A 9,629-nucleotide genomic window follows, 5' to 3' on the forward strand; every position below is an offset into this window, starting at 1 on the left:
CGGAGCAACCTTTATGTTCGTGTAATGAATATTGAAGTAAAAAGACTCGAGATATTTTAGTTTTCCAAAGGCAGGAACGGACTCTTATGATGTTTTTGTTCACGAATATTTGGAAGGACTTTCTGAAGTTATTGGGTGGAAGGATCACAAGGAACAACGAAAGCTCGGGAACTAAGGTTTTACAGAGAGCAGGAGCAGACAGCGCGTTTTTTGAGCAGATGTATTTCATTGAATACCTAAAGCAAGAAAATTGACATGATCTCACAGCCTCTACTGTACCGAACTAGAATGGGAACTCAGCTCGTGTCTGGTGTCATAAAGCACCCATTACATTACGCAAGTAAGCCTGTAGTGAGGACTTCCTTGTGAGGTTACACATTGAAGTACAGCGTCTGAGAACATGGCCTAATTAGAAACGAAGTTTTTTTGTTTTTGTTTGCCACTGTCTACAGATTGTCCGTTGTGTAAGTTTCCAGAATCCCTGTAACTTATGCTTTTTTTAAAACATACATCTAACCTGGAATGATCAAACTGTCTAAGTGTTGCGCAGTATCTTAAAAATAAAAGCATCGTGACTCTGATTTAAGTAGGGCTCCGCGCCATTTGGTGCACGTATACTTACCACGACGCAAGTGAAGACGCGAAATCAGCGTGGGCACATTTCTGCCGGGGATTTGCCTACACCAGCTCCCTGGTAGCAGCCATTGAAAGCGAGCTCAAGAGAGAATGGAAAACACTGCAGAAACGCTTACATAGGCGCGAATGCACTGCGTAGCCATGTGTGTGTTCTGCTGTTGCAACAGAAATAGTTCCTTCCGATGGTCACATGTCTGCTTATATGTGTACATTTGATAGATCCGACACGAGCACACGGCGTATGTTCGGTGGAACGTAGGCGAAGCGCGCCATTTTACTAGAAGTATTACTTACTTTAACGTAACGAAAAGCTCAACACAGGAAAAAGAAAGAAATGAAAAGGTAGCTGGATTATAGGGACATGCTTATTGCATATGGTGCAAAAGGTCCCGTGTTTATATCCCGGACCGAGCTCATTCATCTTTTCTTTTTTTTTTGCGTTGTCAGATCAGATGTGACCAATGACGGCCACTTATCTCTTTTTCTTTTTTTCGTCGTCTATCGTTTGGCAGTCGGCCAAGGTATTACGAACGTGTAAAGTTGTCGCCATCCGGCGGAGCTGTCGGCTCGTTGGTCTAGGGGTATGATTCTCGCTTTGGGTGCGAGAGGTCCCGGGTTCAAATCCCGGACGAGCCCTTTTGTTTTTATTTTTTTTTAAATATGACCTATGATGCTTATTTTGCTTGTTTGTTTGTTTGTCTGCTTATTTTTTCAGTTTCAACACATTACGAACCTGTAAACATTCCGCTGAGAGCAAGTGTCGTCGGCTTGTTTGACTCGGGAAGCGGTCCCCGAATTCCGCGGAACGCTTGCGACTGGCCCGCCACTTCTCGCTGCGCAGCTAGTCTTTTATAAACGAATTTCGCCTACATGCAACACACAAATAATTTTTTTTTCTTGCTGAGTTTCGGTATTGAGTATGGAGCTTCTTGCTGAAAGACAGGCAGCAAGCGTCATTTGTAGGATTAGAGCGGGAACACAGGACGAGGAAGAAGCTTGGCACGCGACTCCCTTTCTTGCGAAAACATTGAAAAGGAATCAACACTGTCAAAGGTGACAGACCCCTGAGGCGAGATCGCCAGCTGCAGTGATATCACACAGGTAACGTAATGTAAACGCAGTGTACACCTAAGATTCACAAAGGACGAAAGCTGTCTGTACAAGTTCCAAACGAAGCTATATATGGCTTGGCGTGAAGTTCGTTTCCAGAGTTATACTTGGTGTTGCCCTGCTATTGCTGAAAAAATTCTTTTCGCTGAATATGCTTATTCCCGGTGTATTTGGCACGTTTAATGAAAAATAAATATTTCCTCGAGGTATTTATATGCCTCATCCTAAAAGGGTTTCAATGGCGACCGACCCAATGCGACGCTTTCTCACCGCGCAGGTGGCAACGCTTGGAGTTGGCAGCGTAGCATGCATGGAATGCTGAAAGGACACCGAGCTCCAAAGATCAATAATAATAATAATAATAATAATAATAATAATAATAATAATAATAATAATAATAATAATAATAATAATAATAATAATAATAAGAATAATAATAATAATAATAATAATAATAATAATAATAAGAATAATAATAATAATAATAATAATATTTATTGCCACAAAATATACAAAATAACACAAGCAGGCCGGTCTAAGCCTCAGTTGGCTTGTAGGACCGTGCCTATGAATGTAATAGACAAAACAAAAAAAAAAGAATATATATATATATATATATATATATATATATATATATATATATATATATATATATATATATATATATATATATATATATATACATAAATTGATGAGAGATGAATAAAAAAAATGAAAAAAATGAAAGGCAAAAAATAAAATAATAATAATAATAATAATAATAATAATAATAAATAATAATAATAATAATAAAACATTCCTTGAATACAACCTGCAGGGGAAAAATCAAAATGTGAGAATATATGGAGTGAAAAACTTGTCTGTGTTAAAGCGAGGTATGTGCGTGTGTCACATACAAACTGAGAATCAGGCATCATTCTCTGCGTATGTCTCAAACACCAATGGTTAACGCGCTGTGTGTTCTCTCAAAATAAACTAATGTTATTTGTGGCACCGTGCGAGTGAAAGATACCCATTAGCTCGTTTGTCTGTGTTTCCTGCAAGGCTCATTTGTGCCCTGAAATAAATATCACCGAACAGAAAAAAAAGAAAGATGGTCATTGATCTAGGGATATGCTTCTTGCTTAGGGTGCGAGAGATCTCGGGTTCAAATCCCGGACGAGCCCGTTTTCTTTTATTTTTTCATTTTCGTTTTTAGCCCGGATATGACCAAGGATGCCCATTTGTCTTTTGTTATAGGACTGATTCCGTCAAGATGTTACAAAGATGTAAGCGTGCTGCTGATATCAATCGTCTGCAGCTTCTTGGTCTTATGTTTACGAGGTCATTTTTTTCCCCACAAAACTGCATCGCGTGTGCCTAGTGTGTCACTGTGCACGCGGCGCAAGAGCAGCCGCCAGAGTGAATGCTGTTCTTGAATGGTTGCGTTTGTGTGCCCGAATATGAGGTGCCTGTTTGCGTGACGCCTCGCTTATCTTTGCGCCTGTGTCCTGTGTATTAAAGAAAAATAAGGAAAATAAGTGGAAACTTCCTCCTCCACCGTGGTGTGATCACGGGGGAAGGGGCGAGGGCGGGCGCCCTGGAAATGAGTACAATTCCTGAGAGCCTAAGCTTACCTGAGAATGAAGCAAAATTACGGCTTTAACCTTTCCAGACGATTTCCCCCGAGCGGGGCAGACCGGCACACGGAAAGCGTCCTCCACTATGGGGCCCGAAGTCTGACATTGATTTGAGACGTCTGATCTGAGTAAAATGAGCGTCATGGCGGCGAAGACCTGCTACACCAAGTTCTGGACATTGGTATGAAAACGGACTTAAAAATGAAAAAAATGAGAAGAAAGTCACAGTTTCGCCCGAATGGCGAAACATTGACAACGATAGCAAAGTGTTAGACAACTACACGAAGTAAGGCCATTAGTTCAATCAGTCGTACAAATTGTAGCAAGCATTCGCTTTCTTAAAAGGAAAAGGTCTGGACACCGACCAAAAATGGTTTAAAAGAGTTATTTACGTTTCGGCTCCCCCACGGGAGCCTTGTTCACAATGAAAGAAGCGGCAGAGCTGGCGCCCCTTTTTATGTGCGTCTCAAAACATGATTAAGGCACCTGGCATACATGGGCGGCAGATTGCCTTCGTTGCGATTAAGAGTGTGCGCCGTGGTTTGGATGATTAGGGACTCAAGATAAAGACGCGAAGAATGAATGCGTTGATTATTAGAAGACAAAATGAAAGGTCAAAGTTCTGTTTTTGGAATTTCTTGCCAGAACCCCAGCATCCGTAAGTCAAGTGTAACGTCATGTATTTCAAAACTATCTTTTTTGTATTTGGGCCGTTGTGGCTCAGTAGCAGTTCTTGACAGTTGCTAAGTTCTCTATTTGGCTCTTTTGAAACACATTGTAGTCGATCTTTACCGATGAAAAAGAAAAATAACTAGGTTCGAGCAGACGACGTACGTCACGGCTAGCTGGTGCGCGAACTTCAAGGCGGCGTCGCTACCCGCCTTTCCTTTATTGCGCCTTTTCTGGCTTACCAAGCGTCTTCTCAGAGTGATAGTGGATTTTTTGGTCTTATGGAAACGTAATTTGCTAATGCATTTCAAAATATATTTCTCTTTAGTTGTCCCTTTAACGACGACAGCCCCGTGCAGCAGCGATAAAAAGGCAGCGGCCTTATATCTCGTAGATAGTCTAGCGTTACTCTTCCCATTCAGTGTGTCGTTTTTATAAGCACAATAAACATCTTCTTCGTCCCCTCATGTAGCAGTGAACTTTGGCTTAGAATCAAGCAGTATTCTCGGAGCGTCTAGCATAATCGGTTCAATCAAACCAGCGTACCCTCGGCGCAACTCGCTCGTATAAACCCGACGTGCAAATGCGCTCCCTGAAGCGGTTAGCCTGAAGTCTATGAACAACAAAACACACCTGCGAGCGACATATATACCTTTCTCGGTCGGCAATATGCATTGAGTTGTAATTGATTTATACGACTCAGAAGTAAACCCACACTAAATAAGGGAGGGGGGGGGGGTGCTGTGACAACCCAAGCGCTGCATTCTACAGCCAGCAGTCGCTGGACTGGTTTCCTTTCAGTCACGTGAAGGTACCAGCTGTCTCAGCTCAAACGTGTTCAATATGAGTCTCCAATCCACAGCCAAAATCGCTCGACGGGCAACAGAGACCATTGGTTGGTGCAGGTGTGGGATGTGGCAGTGGAATGAGCTCTGCGCGGCTGCCATTTGCTCAAACGCAACTATACAGCCATATATTTCTTTTCTCGAGGGACGGGGGCATAGGGTATCTGAGCAGCAGCAGCGCGCGGGCAGCGCCACCTCTCGTGCGTGCTCCGCGTAGAGCGCCCGTAGCCAAAGACCGCCGGGTGGACCCAATGACCCGCTGCTCAAAAAAGTAGCGCGTCGTCTCCGGTTGCGCAAAACGGAAGCGGCAGCGTTTTCTTTCCTAGCCCATCATGATCGTTTTCACGAGCATCCGTCGCCCTCAGGTCTTCCCCCATCCCTAATGGCGCGCCGGCCTCGGGCGGAGCCTCCCCCCGTTAGCGGTCGCCCTCCATCCTTGTCGTACACGTGTACATACAGACACGTATATGCACAGGACAGCCGAGCCGTTCCGCTCGTGAGTGCGGCAGCAGCCAGCTCACAGGCGGCACCTTTGGGAAATAGGTTTCGACGCGGCTGCTTCGGCCGGCGACTGTCATCCTCGCTTATCAGCCATTTCTCATCGCGCGAAGGGCGTCGCTTGTGTGGCCCCGTTCACCGACGATTGAAAATCGTGCGTCCTGCCGCGGCTTGCGCCAGTGTCGGGGATCTACGCGCACGGGAGGGGTCGTTACCAGAAAGCGGACGCGGTTTGTTCGGGCGTGTTTTTGCCGAATATGAGATTTGTACGACATCTTGAGCGGTCAGTTGCGACTGCGAGCGTGGCCTGCAGGCAAGCTATCTGTAGAGGTCCGGAATAAAGCCGACAGCCTGCTCTCGTCTAATGAAAACTTGCCATGACGAGCAGTGTTTTCCATATTACCTGTACATACGTTGTTAGAACACTGATGGATAAAGGTAACCGAGAGAGAATACATATTGAATATCGCTCAGTTTAATGGGACATAAAAATGGGGACGCGCACACACACCGTATTTCTTACGTAATTCCCGTTCGTGATTGGTCATCGCTGCGGCGATCGTCTCGTTATCAGGCTGGTGGCTATCGCGAATGGCCGGCATCTGAACATCGGTCAGTCAGAGAACACTCTTACGATAGATAAGTTTTGTGAAGATACGCCCTAGAAGAAAGTTCTTATAAAAATAAATAAATTTGGGGTTTCACGTGCCAAAACCGCAATGTGATTATGAGGCACGCCATAGTGGGGCAATCCGGAATAATTCCGACCACCTGGGTTGACTTAATCTGCTCCCAATGGACGGTACAAGGGCATTCTTGCATTTCGCCCCCATTGAAGTGTCGCCGCCGTGGTCGGAAATCGAACCTGCGACCTCGTTCTCGGCGGCAGAACTAGCAGAAGGCCATGAGCCACTATGGCGGATAAGGGGCGCTATAACGTAAAACTATTCCAAACTTTTCTATTCCAATTCTGCAATTAGCCCTCCGCGATTGGTCAAAAAGTTTTTTGGACCATCCCGACTTCCCTGTCTGTCACGCGACGTCACGAAAACCACGATTGCCCCCCATCTGATGTGACGTGTACACACTGATTATGCGTGATTTGACCGAACAAAAGAAAAATCGTTATTTCTGATTCCACGCCTATTCGCGATTAGCCCTCGGCTATTGGTCAAAAGTTTTCGGGCTGCACCCACTTCACCTGCCTGTAGCTCTACACCACAAAACCGCGAATAGTCCCCGCGTCAAAGTGACGTGTACGTGTTAAAGAGGCATTAATATGCCGAACAAAACTGAATTTTCTTCTGAATAGCCGCAGGCTGCCCCGTTCCGAAAGGAATAAAAGATGGCTGTCGCCGATCGCTCAGGCACTGGCTACTCGCACCAGCCGGAAAGCATGGGTTTATTTACGTATTATGAAACTTTCTGTCTGGCCGTGTAACGTTTTCGAGCACTTTCGGCACGTTTACGAACTCGTTCTTCCAACTCTTCTTTGCTGAGAATCCGTTTTACCGTCTTTCTTAAGCTTCCGTTGCATGCCGCCGCAATTTTCGATCAGCCACCGCAAGCTAAGTCAGGGAAAGTGGACCAATCGCAGACGCCGGCACCACCTTCTTCATCCTGTTATCGATTTTCTGTGCACTGGCTCCGTCCCATCGAATCCCTCTCCATTTGAGTGCGCTTATCGCCTATTGTCAGCCAATTAGATAAGCCAAACTGCACAAAGTAGGAAATGCTATTCGTTTATCAGCAAACAAAAGTGAACTCCTATGAACGAGGAGAGCGTTTGATTGGTCAGTTCAGACAACCCTGGGGGGGGGGGGGGGGGGGTCACGTCCAGATGCTTACGTCGGCGGTTACGCAAATTTGACGTCAGGAGATTAGAATAAAAACACATTGGAATAGTTTTACGTTATAGGGCCCAAGGTAACGCATTGCTGTGCTCGATTTAGAAAGTGTGACACGCACTGGATGCCAATCTCCAGAATATTTTCCCGTGAAGGTTTATTTATTTATTTATTTACATTTTTGAGATTCACCAAACGGCTGAAAATTCACAAATGCGACCAAACCATCAATTGCGGCTTTCAATCTATTCACAAGAAGGATTGCGCTCCTCGAACAAGAACATCTAAGTCGGTGTCCAGGAGCGGTTGTTGAAAGTGAATTGTTTCCTGTAGCTGGTATAGGTGATAAAAAAAGAAATACGCGTTATGACGTTCGAATGGCGAGCACAGTAGCGAAAGAGAAGACCGGTGGCGAGACGATTGACACTTTTGACGAATGGCGATTTCATGTTCACTCGCTTTCCTTCAACCACCTTAAATTCTTTTCCCCTTTAACTGAAAATTGTCATTCCAACTAAAAACCAAATTGAAGCTGCTGGCAGCACTCTGAAATCAGTAACACCCTCATCACCTTCTAACTCTGCGCACAGTTCTCTTTTGGACATTGGGTGCCAACGGGTTCTGTCGCCTTGACCAGGTGCATAATACTATAGAAATAAGGAAATAAATAAATAAACAAATAAATAAATAAATAAATAAATAAATAAATAAATAAATAAATAAATAAATACCCACAAGATTTGTTCGACTGCACGATGAGATTTAAAACATGGTGCACGCCGCTTTTTTTTTAAATCGTATTGCACAGAATTCGCAGTACGAAGTTCACTAGAGTGTTTGTTGTGTACCGGCATTGAATTCTGAATGAAAGACTTTATTGACACACAGCGTAAAGTAAGCGGTACTCCGTGGGTGTATTCAGTTCAGAATTGACATGTACGCTTCAAGGGGCTTTTAGAAGAAAATGGTCACGAAGTTATTCTCGCTCTAAAAAAAAAACTGCACTATAACCACTGCCACTTGCGAGAAGCGACATCCATATACATAAGAGCAGTAGATGCTGATCTACGCTTCATAATGTATATTCAAGGAGAGTGCAATGTCTTGGTGTTCATCATTGTGCACACCGCAAAATAACATCTAGAAATGAAGCAGGCCGCAAAGCTTGCCGGTAACACTCATTCTTGTTGTTGTTTTCGTTGTTATTGTTCAAAAGCAGTAGCCTATGGCTTCGTTCAGGATTCTGCAACAGGATGCTGCGCTTACCATTACTTTGTTTTTCCAGAAATTTCGTACTGATAGCATTTCCTGCTCTCCCTTTCTCAACGAAGCGCTCGTAATCTATTCTTGCCCTTTGTTTGCGCAGAAAAAAAGAAAGAAAAGAAGAAAGGAGGAAAACTAACGTCGCGTGGGTACATTGTGGTGAAGCTTTCCACAGTTGACAGCAGCGCCCGAACACACACCCTATAGGGAGCGGTGGAGGCAAAATGGGAGGGACACGATAGGCATTCTCCACAACACTTCCGATTGCTCATCATGAGGCAATAGTGTCCGAGATGAGAAAACGTCCAAGTGCGCATGCTCTGTATATGACTGGAGATGTTTCCCATCGAGATATTTAAAGCAGGAACCTTTGTGAGAGTGAGCTCGGCAAAGCTTGGTGCTCAGCACTCAGGCGGGCCCTGAATCGTGAGTCGCTATGGTTTAGAATGGCGCCTCATTTTCTGCAGCAAAGTAGAATGTACTGGGCGAGTTGGTATCTGGTAGCGTGAAACAACACACTGGCACGTCTCCCTTCACTCTCTGTGTGAGTTTCTTCGCGTCTCTATAGCAGCAGCTTTCAATGACACTGGGGCGATGAAAAACGTCGATGCGCTGTGTGTGTGTGTGTGAAGTGATTTTTAAAGAGAAATGGAAGAGATAAGTGCAGTGCCGTAACTGTCTCTCACAGGAGGACACCTCAACAGCACTGCACGGGGAAGGGGTATGGGGAGAAAAAGATGGAGATAGTGACCGGAAGTAAAAAGGAGAGAGAGACCTCCCTGGCCAGTGCACTATAGGAGCCCCAGCATCGGAGAACCAGGCTTCCTCAGGCATGGATTTGTTGCGCTGCCTCTCGGCAACTAAATGTTCGCAAGCACCAGGCAATCAAAGGTGCTTCATTGAGAAGCACCTTGCATTGGTGCAAAATGGTTTATTGCCAAATATGAAGTAAAACGAAACACAAGAAAGCGTGATAACGGCTTTTAAATTTGAGAGAATAAGGACGCAAGTAATTGTGCTTAGCCGAAAATAGTTTACCTTGAGCTTACATCGGAGTGCGAAAATATATTCTCGCGCATGCGCAGGTCCACTAGCGCTGCAATAAACTTGGTATAGGGACTGTGAACGACTGCATTCACAGC

At 44.7% G+C, this 9,629-nt stretch overlaps 1 non-coding gene across 1 annotated transcript; it reads left to right on the forward strand.

The window, feature by feature from the left end:
• Positions 1-1,200: 1,200 nt before the first annotated feature.
• TRNAP-UGG (transfer RNA proline (anticodon UGG)) lies at positions 1,201-1,272 on the forward strand. The gene has a single exon. It is a non-coding gene; the product is annotated as a tRNA-Pro (tRNA).
• Positions 1,273-9,629: the final 8,357 nt, after the last annotated feature.

The sequence above is a fragment of the Dermacentor andersoni genome, chromosome 1, assembly GCF_023375885.2.
Source record: "Dermacentor andersoni chromosome 1, qqDerAnde1_hic_scaffold, whole genome shotgun sequence".
NCBI classification, from domain to species: Eukaryota; Metazoa; Arthropoda; class Arachnida; order Ixodida; family Ixodidae; genus Dermacentor; species Dermacentor andersoni.